This window comes from Ptiloglossa arizonensis, chromosome 11 (genome assembly GCF_051014685.1).
Source record: "Ptiloglossa arizonensis isolate GNS036 chromosome 11, iyPtiAriz1_principal, whole genome shotgun sequence".
Lineage (NCBI taxonomy): Eukaryota > Metazoa > Arthropoda > Insecta > Hymenoptera > Colletidae > Ptiloglossa > Ptiloglossa arizonensis.
In genome coordinates, this window is record NC_135058.1 from 504514 (window position 1) to 517959 (window position 13446).

Sequence of the window (13446 nt, forward strand, 5' to 3'; positions counted from 1 at the left end):
CAGTTGCATCTGAAAGTAGAAGCTTGCCCGAATACAACGGTCTGAGTAGTTTTCCCCTAGGCCGTTCTAGTTATTCGTTTCGAGCGTCAGAACTGCGAAAATTTTGAGTTTTTCAAGCGTTTCATACCTCAAAACTGCCATATCTCGCGAACGGATTGACCAATTCGCAAAATTTCAGTTGCATCTGAAAGTAGAAGCTTGCCCGAATACAACGGTCTGAGTAGTTTTCCCCTAGGCCGTTCTAGTTATTCGTTTCGAGCATCAGAAATGCGAAAATTTTGAGTTTTTCAAGCGTTTCTTACCTCAAAACTGCCATATCTCGCGAACGGATTGAGCAATCCGCAATGTTTCAGTTGCATCTGAAAGTAGAAGCTCGCCCGATTACAACGGTCTGAGTAGTTTTCCCCTAGGCCGTTCTAGTCATTCGTTTCGAGCATCAGAACTGCGTAAATTTTGAGTTTTTCACGCGTTTCTTACCTAAAAACTGCCATATCTCGCGAACGGATTGACCAATCCGCAAAGTTTCAGTTGCATCTGAAAGTAGAAGCTCGCCCGATTACAACGGTCTGAGTAGTTTTCCCCTAGGCCGTTCTAGTTATTCGTTTCGAGCATCAGAACTGCGAAAATTTTGAGTTTTTCAAGCGTTTCTTACCTCAAAACTGCCATATCTTGCGAACGGATTGACCAATTCGCAAAATTTCAGTTGCATCTGAAAGTAGAAACTCGACCGATTACAACGGTCTGAGTAGTTTTCCCCTAGGCCGTTCTAGTCATTCGTTTCAAGCATCAGAACTGCGTAAATTTTGAGTTTTTCACGCGTTTCTTACCTAAAAACTGCCATATCTCGCGAACGGATTGACCAATCCGCAAAGTTTCAGTTGCATCTGAAAGTAGAAACTTGCCCGATTACAACGGTCTGAGTAGTTTTCCCCTAGGCCGTTCTAGTCATTCGTTTCGAGCATCAGAACTGCGTAAATTTTGAGTTTTTCAAGCGTTTCTTACCTCAAAACTGCCATATCTCGCGAACGGATTGACCAATCCGCAAAATTTCTGTTGCATCTGAAAGTAGAAACTCGCCCGATTACAACGGTCTGAGTAGTTTTCCCCTAGGCCGTTCTAGTTATTCGTTTCGAGCATCAGAACTGCGAAAATTTTGAGTTTTTCAAGCGTTTCTTACCTCAAAACTGATCTATCTCGCGAACGGATTGACCAATTCGCAAAATTTCAGTTGCATCTGAAAGTAGAAGCTTGCCCGAATACAACGGTCTGAGTAGTTTTCCCCTAGGCCGTTCTAGTTATTCGTTTCGAGCATCAGAACTGCGAAAATTTTGAGTTTTTCAAGCGTTTCATACCTCAAAACTGCCATATCTCGCGAACGGATTGACCAATTCGCAAAATTTCAGTTGCATCTGAAAGTAGAAGCTTGCCCGAATACAACGGTCTGAGTAGTTTTCCCCTAGGCCGTTCTAGTTATTCGTTTCGAGCATCAGAAATGCGAAAATTTTGAGTTTTTCAAGCGTTTCTTACCTCAAAACTGCCATATCTCGCGAACGGATTGAGCAATCCGCAATGTTTCAGTTGCATCTGAAAGTAGAAGCTCGCCCGATTACAACGGTCTGAGTAGTTTTCCCCTAGGCCGTTCTAGTTATTCGTTTCGAGCATCAGAACTGCGAAAATTTTGAGTTTTTCAAGCGTTTCTTACCTCAAAACTGCCATATCTCGCGAGCGGATTGACCAATTCGCAAAATTTCAGTTGCATCTGAAAGTAGAAGCTCGCCCGATTACAACGGTCTGAGTAGTTTTCCCCTAGGCCGTTCTAGTTATTCGTTTCGAGCATCAGAACTGCGAAAATTTTGAGTTTTTCAAGCGTTTCATACTTCAAAACTGCCATATCTCGCGAACGGATTGACCAATTCGCAAAATTTCAGTTGCATCTGAAAGTAGAAGCTTGCCCGAATACAACGGTCTGAGTAGTTTTCCCCTAGGCCGTTCTAGTTATTCGTTTCGAGCATCAGAACTGCGAAAATTTTGAGTTTTTCAAGCGTTTCTTACCTCAAAACTGCCTTATCTCGCGAACGGATTGACCAATCCGCAAAGTTTCAGTTGCATCTGAAAGTAGAAGCTTGCCCGATTACAACGGTGTGAGTAGTTTTCCCCTAGGCCGTTCTAGTCATTCGTTTCGAGCATCAGAACTGCGTAAATTTTGAGTTTTTCACGCGTTTCTTACCTAAAAACTGCCATATCTCGCGAACGGATTGACCAATCCGCAAAGTTTCAGTTGCATCTGAAAGTAGAAGCTCGCCCGATTACAACGGTCTGAGTAGTTTTCCCCTAGGCCGTTCTAGTTATTCGTTTCGAGCATCAGAACTGCGAAAATTTTGAGTTTTTCAAGCGTTTCTTACCTCAAAACTGCCATATCTCGCGAACGGATTGACCAATCCGCAAAATTTCTGTTGCATCTGAAAGTAGAAACTCGCCCGATTACAACGGTCTGAGTAGTTTTCCCCTAGGCCGTTCTAGTTATTCGTTTCGAGCATCAGAACTGCGAAAATTTTGAGTTTTTCAAGCGTTTCTTACCTCAAAACTGCCTTATCTCGCGAACGGATTGACCAATCCGCAAAATTTCTGTTGCATCTGAAAGTAGAAACTCGCCCGATTACAACGGTCTGAGTAGTTTTCCCCTAGGCCGTTCTAGTCATTCGTTTCGGTCATCAGAACTGCGTAAATTTTGAGTTTTTCAAGCGTTTCTTACCTCAATACTGCCATATCTCGCGAACGGATTGACCAATCCGCAAAATTTCTGTTGCATCTGAAAGTAGAAACTCGCCCGATTACAACGGTCGGAGTAGTTTTCCCCTAGGCCGTTCTAGTCATTCGTTTCGGGCATCAGAACTGCGTAAATTTTGAGTTTTTCACGCGTTTCTTACCTAAAAACTGCCATATCTCGCGAACGGATTGACCAATCCGCAAAGTTTCAGTTGCATCTGAAAGTAGAAGCTTGCCCGATTACAACGGTCTGAGTAGTTTTCCCCTAGGCCATTCTAGTCATTCGTTTCGAGCATCAGAACTGCGTAAATTTTGAGTTTTTCACGCGTTTCTTACCTAAAAACTGCCATATCTCGCGAACGGATTGACCAATCCGCAAAGTTTCAGTTGCATCTGAAAGTAGAAGCTTGCCCGAATACAACGGTCTGAGTAGTTTTCCCCTAGGCCGTTCTAGTTATTCGTTTCGAGCATCAGAACTGCGAAAATTTTGAGTTTTTTAAGCGTTTCTTACCTCAAAACTGCCATATCTCGCGATCGGATTGACCAATCCGCAAAATTTCAGTTGCATCTGAAAGTAGAAACTGGCCCGATTTCAACGGTATGAGTAGTTTTCCCCTAGGCCGTTCTAGTTATTCGTTTCGAGCATCAGAACTGCGAAAATTTTGAGTTTTTCAAGCGTTTCTTACCTCAAAACTGCCATATCTCGCGAACGGATTGACCGATCCGCAAAATTTCTGTTGCATCTGAAAGTAGAAACTCGCCCGATTACAACGGTCTGAGTAGTTTTCCCCTAGGCCGTTCTAGTTATTCGTTTCGAGCATCAGAACTGCGAAAGTTTTGAGTTTTTCAAGCGTTTCTTACCTCAAAACTGCCATATCTCGCGAACGGATTGAGCAATCCGCAAAATTTCTATTGCATCTGAAAGTAGAAACTCGCCCGATTACAACGGTCTGAGTAGTTTTCCCCTAGGCCGTTCTAGTTATTCGTTTCGAGCATCAGAACTGCGAAAATTTTGAGTTTTTCAAGCGTTTCTTACCTCAAAACTGCCTTATCTCGCGAACGGATTGACCAATCCGCAAAGTTTCAGTTGCATCTGAAAGTAGAAGCTTGCCCGATTACAACGGTGTGAGTAGTTTTCCCCTAGGCCGTTCTAGTCATTCGTTTCGAGCATCAGAACTGCGTAAATTTTGAGTTTTTCACGCGTTTCTTACCTAAAAACTGCCATATCTCGCGAACGGATTGACCAATCCGCAAAGTTTCAGTTGCATCTGAAAGTAGAAGCTCGCCCGATTACAACGGTCTGAGTAGTTTTCCCCTAGGCCGTTCTAGTTATTCGTTTCGAGCATCAGAAATGCGAAAATTTTGAGTTTTTCAAGCGTTTCTTACCTCAAAACTGCCATATCTCGCGAACGGATTGAGCAATCCGCAATGTTTCAGTTGCATCTGAAAGTAGAAGCTCGCCCGATTACAACGGTCTGAGTTGTTTTCCCCTAGGCCGTTCTAGTTATTCGTTTCGAGCATCAGAACTGCGAAAATTTTGAGTTTTTCAAGCGTTTCTTACCTCAAAACTGCCATATCTCGCGAGCGGATTGACCAATTCGCAAAATTTCAGTTGCATCTGAAAGTAGAAGCTCGCCCGATTACAACGGTCTGAGTAGTTTTCCCCTAGGCCGTTCTAGTTATTCGTTTCGAGCATCAGAACTGCGAAAATTTTGAGTTTTTCAAGCGTTTCATACTTCAAAACTGCCATATCTCGCGAACGGATTGACCAATTCGCAAAATTTCAGTTGCATCTGAAAGTAGAAGCTTGCCCGAATACAACGGTCTGAGTAGTTTTCCCCTAGGCCGTTCTAGTTATTCGTTTCGAGCATCAGAACTGCGAAAATTTTGAGTTTTTCAAGCGTTTCTTACCTCAAAACTGCCTTATCTCGCGAACGGATTGACCAATCCGCAAAGTTTCAGTTGCATCTGAAAGTAGAAGCTTGCCCGATTACAACGGTGTGAGTAGTTTTCCCCTAGGCCGTTCTAGTCATTCGTTTCGAGCATCAGAACTGCGTAAATTTTGAGTTTTTCACGCGTTTCTTACCTAAAAACTGCCATATCTCGCGAACGGATTGACCAATCCGCAAAGTTTCAGTTGCATCTGAAAGTAGAAGCTCGCCCGATTACAACGGTCTGAGTAGTTTTCCCCTAGGCCGTTCTAGTTATTCGTTTCGAGCATCAGAACTGCGAAAATTTTGAGTTTTTCAAGCGTTTCTTACCTCAAAACTGCCATATCTCGCGAACGGATTGACCAATCCGCAAAATTTCTGTTGCATCTGAAAGTAGAAACTCGCCCGATTACAACGGTCTGAGTAGTTTTCCCCTAGGCCGTTCTAGTTATTCGTTTCGAGCATCAGAACTGCGAAAATTTTGAGTTTTTCAAGCGTTTCTTACCTCAAAACTGCCTTATCTCGCGAACGGATTGACCAATCCGCAAAATTTCTGTTGCATCTGAAAGTAGAAACTCGCCCGATTACAACGGTCTGAGTAGTTTTCCCCTAGGCCGTTCTAGTCATTCGTTTCGGTCATCAGAACTGCGTAAATTTTGAGTTTTTCAAGCGTTTCTTACCTCAATACTGCCATATCTCGCGATCGGATTGACCAATCCGCAAAATTTCAGTTGCATCTAAAAGTAGAAACTGGCCCGATTTCAACGGTATGAGTAGTTTTCCCCTAGGCCGTTCTAGTTATTCGTTTCGAGCATCAGAACTGCGAAAATTTTGAGTTTTTCAAGCGTTTCTTACCTCAAAACTGCCATATCTCGCGAACGGATTGACCGATCCGCAAAATTTCTGTTGCATCTGAAAGTAGAAACTCGCCCGATTACAACGGTCTGAGTAGTTTTCCCCTAGGCCGTTCTAGTTATTCGTTTCGAGCATCAGAACTGCGTAAATTTTGAGTTTTTCACGCGTTTCTTACCTAAAAACTGCCATATCTCGCGAACGGATTGACCAATCCGCAAAGTTTCAGTTGCATCTGAAAGTAGAAGCTTGCCCGAATACAACGGTCTGAGTAGTTTTCCCCTAGGCCGTTCTAGTTATTCGTTTCGAGCATCAGAACTGCGAAAATTTTGAGTTTTTTAAGCGTTTCTTACCTCAAAACTGCCATATCTCGCGATCGGATTGACCAATCCGCAAAATTTCAGTTGCATCTAAAAGTAGAAACTGGCCCGATTTCAACGGTATGAGTAGTTTTCCCCTAGGCCGTTCTAGTTATTCGTTTCGAGCATCAGAACTGCGAAAATTTTGAGTTTTTCAAGCGTTTCTTACCTCAAAACTGCCATATCTCGCGAACGGATTGACCGATCCGCAAAATTTCTGTTGCATCTGAAAGTAGAAACTCGCCCGATTACAACGGTCTGAGTAGTTTTCCCCTAGGCCGTTCTAGTTATTCGTTTCGAGCATCAGAACTGCGAAAGTTTTGAGTTTTTCAAGCGTTTCTTACCTCAAAACTGCCATATCTCGCGAACGGATTGAGCAATCCGCAAAATTTCTATTGCATCTGAAAGTAGAAACTCGCCCGATTACAACGGTCTGAGTAGTTTTCCCCTAGGCCGTTCTAGTCATTCGTTTCGAGCATCAGAACTGCGTAAATTTTGAGTTTTTCAAGCGTTTCGTACTTAAAACTGCCATATCTCGCGAACGGATTAACCAATCCGCAAAGTTTCAGTTGCATCTGAAAGTAGAAGCTAGCCTGATTACAACGGTCTGAGTAGTTTTCCCCTAGGCCGTTCTAGTTATTCGTTTCGAGCATCAGAACTGCGAAAATTTTGAGTTTTTCAAGCGTTTCTTACCTCAAAACTGCCATATCTCGCGAACGGATTGACCAATTCGCAAAATTTCAGTTGCATCTGAAAGTAGAAGCTTGCCCGAATACAACGGTCTGAGTAGTTTTCCCCTAGGCCGTTCTAGTTATTCGTTTCGAGCATCAGAACTGCGAAAATTTTGAGTTTTTCAAGCGTTTCTTACCTCAAAACTGCCATATCTCGCGAACGGATTGACCAATTCGCAAAATTTCAGTTGCATCTGAAAGTAGAAGCTTGCCCGAATACAACGGTCTGAGTAGTTTTCCCCTAGGCCGTTCTAGTTATTCGTTTCGAGCATCAGAACTGCGAAAATTTTGAGTTTTTCAAGCGTTTCTTACCTCAAAACTGCCTTATCTCGCGAACGGATTGACCAATCCGCAAAATTTCTGTTGCATCTGAAAGTAGAAACTCGCCCGATTACAACGGTCTGAGTAGTTTTCCCCTAGGCCGTTCTAGTTATTCGTTTCGAGCATCAGAACTGCGGAAATTTTGAGTTTTTCAAGCGTTTCTTACCTCAAAACTGCCATATCTCGCGATCCGATTGACCAATCCGCAAAATTTCAGTTGCATCTGAAAGTAGAAACTGGCCCGATTTCAACGGTATGAGTAGTTTTCCCCTAGGCCGTTCTAGTTATTCGTTTCGAGCATCAGAACTCCGAAAATTTTGAGTTTTTCAAGCGTTTCTTACCTCAAAACTGCCATATCTCGCGAACGGATTGACCAATTCGCAAAATTTCAGTTGCATCTGAAAGTAGAAGCTTGCCCGAATACAACGGTCTGAGTAGTTTTCCCCTAGGCCGTTCTAGTTATTCGTTTCGAGCATCAGAACTGCGAAAATTTTGAGTTTTTCAAGCGTTTCTTACCTCAAAACTGCCATATCTCGCGAACGGATTGACCAATTCGCAAAATTTCAGTTGCATCTGAAAATAGAAGCTTGCCCGAATACAACGGTCTGAGTAGTTTTCCCCTAGGCCGTTCTAGTTATTCGTTTCGAGCATCAGAACTGCGAAAATTTTGAGTTTTTCAAGCGTTTCTTACCTCAAAACTGCCATATCTCGCGAACGGATTGACCAATCCGCAAAATTTCTGTTGCATCTGTAAGTAGAAACTCGCCCGAACAACGGTCTGAGTAGTTTTCCCCTAGGCCGTTCTAGTTATTCGTTTCGAGCATCAGAACTGCGAAAGTTTTGAGTTTTTCAAGCGTTTCTTACCTCCAAACTACCATATCTCGCGAACGGATTGACCGATCCGCAAAATTTCTGTTGCATCTGAAAGTAGAAACTCGCCCGATTACAACGGTCTGAGTAGTTTTCCCCTAGGCCGTTCTAGTTATTCGTTTCGAGCATCAGAACTGCGAAAGTTTTGAGTTTTTCAAGCGTTTCTTACCTCAAAACTGCCATATCTCGCGAACGGATTGAGCAATCCGCAAAATTTCTATTGCATCTGAAAGTAGAAACTCGCCCGATTACAACGGTCTGAGTAGTTTTCCCCTAGGCCGTTCTAGTCATTCGTTTCGAGCATCAGAACTGCGTAAATTTTGAGTTTTTCAAGCGTTTCGTACTTAAAACTGCCATATCTCGCGAACGGATTAACCAATCCGCAAAGTTTCAGTTGCATCTGAAAGTAGAAACTCGCCCGATTACAACGGTCTGAGTAGTTTTCCCCTAGGCCGTTCTAGTTATTCGTTTCGAGCATCAGAACTGCGAAAGTTTTGAGTTTTTCAAGCGTTTCTTACCTCAAAACTGCCATATCTCGCGAACGGATTGACCAATCCGCAAAGTTTCAGTTGCATCTGAAAGTAGAAGCTTGCCCGAATACAACGGTCTGAGTAGTTTTCCCCTAGGCCGTTCTAGTTATTCGTTTCGAGCATCAGAACTGCGAAAATTTTGAGTTTTTCAAGCGTTTCTTACCTCAAAACTGCCATATCTCGCGATCGGATTGACCAATCCGCAAAATTTCAGTTGCATCTGAAAGTAGAAACTGGCCCGATTTCAACGGTATGAGTAGTTTTCCCCTAGGCCGTTCTAGTTATTCGTTTCGAGCATCAGAACTGCGAAAATTTTGAGTTTTTCAAGCGTTTCTTACCTCAAAACTGCCATATCTCGCGATCCGATTGACCAATCCGCAAAATTTCAGTTGCATCTGAAAGTAGAAACTGGTCCGATTTCAACGGTATGAGTAGTTTTCCCCTAGGCCGTTCTAGTTATTCGTTTCGAGCATCAGAACTGCGAAAGTTTTGAGTTTTTCAAGCGTTTCTTACCTCAAAACTGCCATATCTCGCGAACGGATTGAGCAATCCGCAAAGTTTCAGTTGCATCTGAAAGTAGAAGCTCGCCCGATTACAACGGTCTGAGTAGTTTTCCCCTAGGCCGTTCTAGTTATTCGTTTCGAGCATCAGAACTGCGAAAATTTTGAGTTTTTCAAGCGTTTCTTACCTCAAAACTGCCATATCTCGCGAACGGATTGACCAATTCGCAAAATTTCAGTTGCATCTGAAAGTAGAAGCTTGCCCGAATACAACGGTCTGAGTAGTTTTCCCCTAGGCCGTTCTAGTTATTCGTTTCGAGCATCAGAACTGCGAAAATTTTGAGTTTTTCAAGCGTTTCTTACCTCAAAACTGCCATATCTCGCGAACGGATTGACCAATTCGCAAAATTTCAGTTGCATCTGAAAGTAGAAGCTTGCCCGAATACAACGGTCTGAGTAGTTTTCCCCTAGGCCGTTCTAGTTATTCGTTTCGAGCATCAGAACTGCGAAAATTTTGAGTTTTTCAAGCGTTTCTTACCTCAAAACTGCCTTATCTCGCGAACGGATTGACCAATCCGCAAAATTTCTGTTGCATCTGAAAGTAGAAACTCGCCCGATTACAACGGTCTGAGTAGTTTTCCCCTAGGCCGTTCTAGTTATTCGTTTCGAGCATCAGAACTGCGGAAATTTTGAGTTTTTCAAGCGTTTCTTACCTCAAAACTGCCATATCTCGCGATCCGATTGACCAATCCGCAAAATTTCAGTTGCATCTGAAAGTAGAAACTGGCCCGATTTCAACGGTATGAGTAGTTTTCCCCTAGGCCGTTCTAGTTATTCGTTTCGAGCATCAGAACTCCGAAAATTTTGAGTTTTTCAAGCGTTTCTTACCTCAAAACTGCCATATCTCGCGAACGGATTGACCAATTCGCAAAATTTCAGTTGCATCTGAAAGTAGAAGCTTGCCCGAATACAACGGTCTGAGTAGTTTTCCCCTAGGCCGTTCTAGTTATTCGTTTCGAGCATCAGAACTGCGAAAATTTTGAGTTTTTCAAGCGTTTCTTACCTCAAAACTGCCATATCTCGCGAACGGATTGACCAATTCGCAAAATTTCAGTTGCATCTGAAAATAGAAGCTTGCCCGAATACAACGGTCTGAGTAGTTTTCCCCTAGGCCGTTCTAGTTATTCGTTTCGAGCATCAGAACTGCGAAAATTTTGAGTTTTTCAAGCGTTTCTTACCTCAAAACTGCCATATCTCGCGAACGGATTGACCAATCCGCAAAATTTCTGTTGCATCTGTAAGTAGAAACTCACCCGAACAACGGTCTGAGTAGTTTTCCCCTAGGCCGTTCTAGTTATTCGTTTCGAGCATCAGAACTGCGAAAGTTTTGAGTTTTTCAAGCGTTTCTTACCTCCAAACTACCATATCTCGCGAACGGATTGACCGATCCGCAAAATTTCTGTTGCATCTGAAAGTAGAAACTCGCCCGATTACAACGGTCTGAGTAGTTTTCCCCTAGGCCGTTCTAGTTATTCGTTTCGAGCATCAGAACTGCGAAAGTTTTGAGTTTTTCAAGCGTTTCTTACCTCAAAACTGCCATATCTCGCGAACGGATTGAGCAATCCGCAAAATTTCTATTGCATCTGAAAGTAGAAACTCGCCCGATTACAACGGTCTGAGTAGTTTTCCCCTAGGCCGTTCTAGTCATTCGTTTCGAGCATCAGAACTGCGTAAATTTTGAGTTTTTCAAGCGTTTCGTACTTAAAACTGCCATATCTCGCGAACGGATTAACCAATCCGCAAAGTTTCAGTTGCATCTGAAAGTAGAAACTCGCCCGATTACAACGGTCTGAGTAGTTTTCCCCTAGGCCGTTCTAGTTATTCGTTTCGAGCATCAGAACTGCGAAAGTTTTGAGTTTTTCAAGCGTTTCTTACCTCAAAACTGCCATATCTCGCGAACGGATTGACCAATCCGCAAAGTTTCAGTTGCATCTGAAAGTAGAAGCTTGCCCGAATACAACGGTCTGAGTAGTTTTCCCCTAGGCCGTTCTAGTTATTCGTTTCGAGCATCAGAACTGCGAAAATTTTGAGTTTTTCAAGCGTTTCTTACCTCAAAACTGCCATATCTCGCGATCGGATTGACCAATCCGCAAAATTTCAGTTGCATCTGAAAGTAGAAACTGGCCCGATTTCAACGGTATGAGTAGTTTTCCCCTAGGCCGTTCTAGTTATTCGTTTCGAGCATCAGAACTGCGAAAATTTTGAGTTTTTCAAGCGTTTCTTACCTCAAAACTGCCATATCTCGCGATCCGATTGACCAATCCGCAAAATTTCAGTTGCATCTGAAAGTAGAAACTGGTCCGATTTCAACGGTATGAGTAGTTTTCCCCTAGGCCGTTCTAGTTATTCGTTTCGAGCATCAGAACTGCGAAAGTTTTGAGTTTTTCAAGCGTTTCTTACCTCAAAACTGCCATATCTCGCGAACGGATTGAGCAATCCGCAAAGTTTCAGTTGCATCTGAAAGTAGAAACTCGCCCGATTACAACGGTCTGAGTAGTTTTCCCCTAGGCCGTTCTAGTTATTCGTTTCGAGCATCAGAACTGCGAAAGTTTTGAGTTTTTCAAGCGTTTCTTACCTCAAAACTGCCATATCTCGCGAACGGATTGAGCAATCCGCAAAATTTCTATTGCATCTGAAAGTAGAAACTCGCCCGATTACAACGGTCTGAGTAGTTTTCCCCTAGGCCGTTCTAGTCATTCGTTTCGAGCATCAGAACTGCGTAAATTTTGAGTTTTTCAAGCGTTTCGTACTTAAAACTGCCATATCTCGCGAACGGATTAACCAATCCGCAAAGTTTCAGTTGCATCTGAAAGTAGAAACTCGCCCGATTACAACGGTCTGAGTAGTTTTCCCCTAGGCCGTTCTAGTTATTCGTTTCGAGCATCAGAACTGCGAAAGTTTTGAGTTTTTCAAGCGTTTCTTACCTCAAAACTGCCATATCTCGCGAACGGATTGACCAATCCGCAAAGTTTCAGTTGCATCTGAAAGTAGAAGCTTGCCCGAATACAACGGTCTGAGTAGTTTTCCCCTAGGCCGTTCTAGTTATTCGTTTCGAGCATCAGAACTGCGAAAATTTTGAGTTTTTCAAGCGTTTCTTACCTCAAAACTGCCATATCTCGCGATCGGATTGACCAATCCGCAAAATTTCAGTTGCATCTGAAAGTAGAAACTGGCCCGATTTCAACGGTATGAGTAGTTTTCCCCTAGGCCGTTCTAGTTATTCGTTTCGAGCATCAGAACTGCGAAAATTTTGAGTTTTTCAAGCGTTTCTTACCTCAAAACTGCCATATCTCGCGATCCGATTGACCAATCCGCAAAATTTCAGTTGCATCTGAAAGTAGAAACTGGTCCGATTTCAACGGTATGAGTAGTTTTCCCCTAGGCCGTTCTAGTTATTCGTTTCGAGCATCAGAACTGCGAAAGTTTTGAGTTTTTCAAGCGTTTCTTACCTCAAAACTGCCATATCTCGCGAACGGATTGAGCAATCCGCAAAGTTTCAGTTGCATCTGAAAGTAGAAGCTCGCCCGATTACAACGGTCTGAGTAGTTTTCCCCTAGGCCGTTCTAGTTATTCGTTTCGAGCATCAGAACTGCGAAAATTTTGAGTTTTTCAAGCGTTTCTTACCTCAAAACTGCCATTTCTCGCGAACGGATTGACCAATTCGCAAAATTTCTGTTGCATCTGAAAGTAGAAACTCGCCCGATTACAACGGTCTGAGTAGTTTTCCCCTAGGCCGTTCTAGTCATTCGTTTCGAGCATCAGAACTGCGTAAATTTTGAGTTTTTCACGCGTTTCTTACCTAAAAACTGCCATATCTCGCGAACGGATTGACCAATCCGCAAAGTTTCAGTTGCATCTGAAAGTAGAAGCTCGCCCGATTACAACGGTCTGAGTAGTTTTCCCCTAGGCCGTTCTAGTTATTCGTTTCGAGCATCAGAACTGCGAAAATTTTGAGTTTTTCAAGCGTTTCTTACCTCAAAACTGCCATATCTTGCGAACGGATTTACCAATTCGCAAAATTTCAGTTGCATCTGAAAGCAGAAACTCGACCGATTACAACGGTCTGAGTAGTTTTCCCCTAGGCCGTTCTAGTCATTCGTTTCAAGCATCAGAACTGCGTAAATTTTGAGTTTTTCACGCGTTTCTTACCTAAAAACTGCCATATCTCGCGAACGGATTGACCAATCCGCAAAGTTTCAGTTGCATCTGAAAGTAGAAGCTCGCCCGATTACAACGGTCTGAGTAGTTTTCCCCTAGGCCGTTCTAGTCATTCGTTTCGAGCATCAGAACTGCGTAAATTTTGAGTTTTTCAAGCGTTTCTTACCTCAAAACTGCCATATCTCGCGAACGGATTGACCAATCCGCAAAATTTCTGTTGCATCTGAAAGTAGAAACTCGCCCGATTACAACGGTCTGAGTAGTTTTCCCCTAGGCCGTTCTAGTTATTCGTTTTGAGCATCAGAACTGCGAAAATTTTGAGTTTTTCAAGCGTTTCTTACCTCAAAACTGATCTATCTCGCGAACGG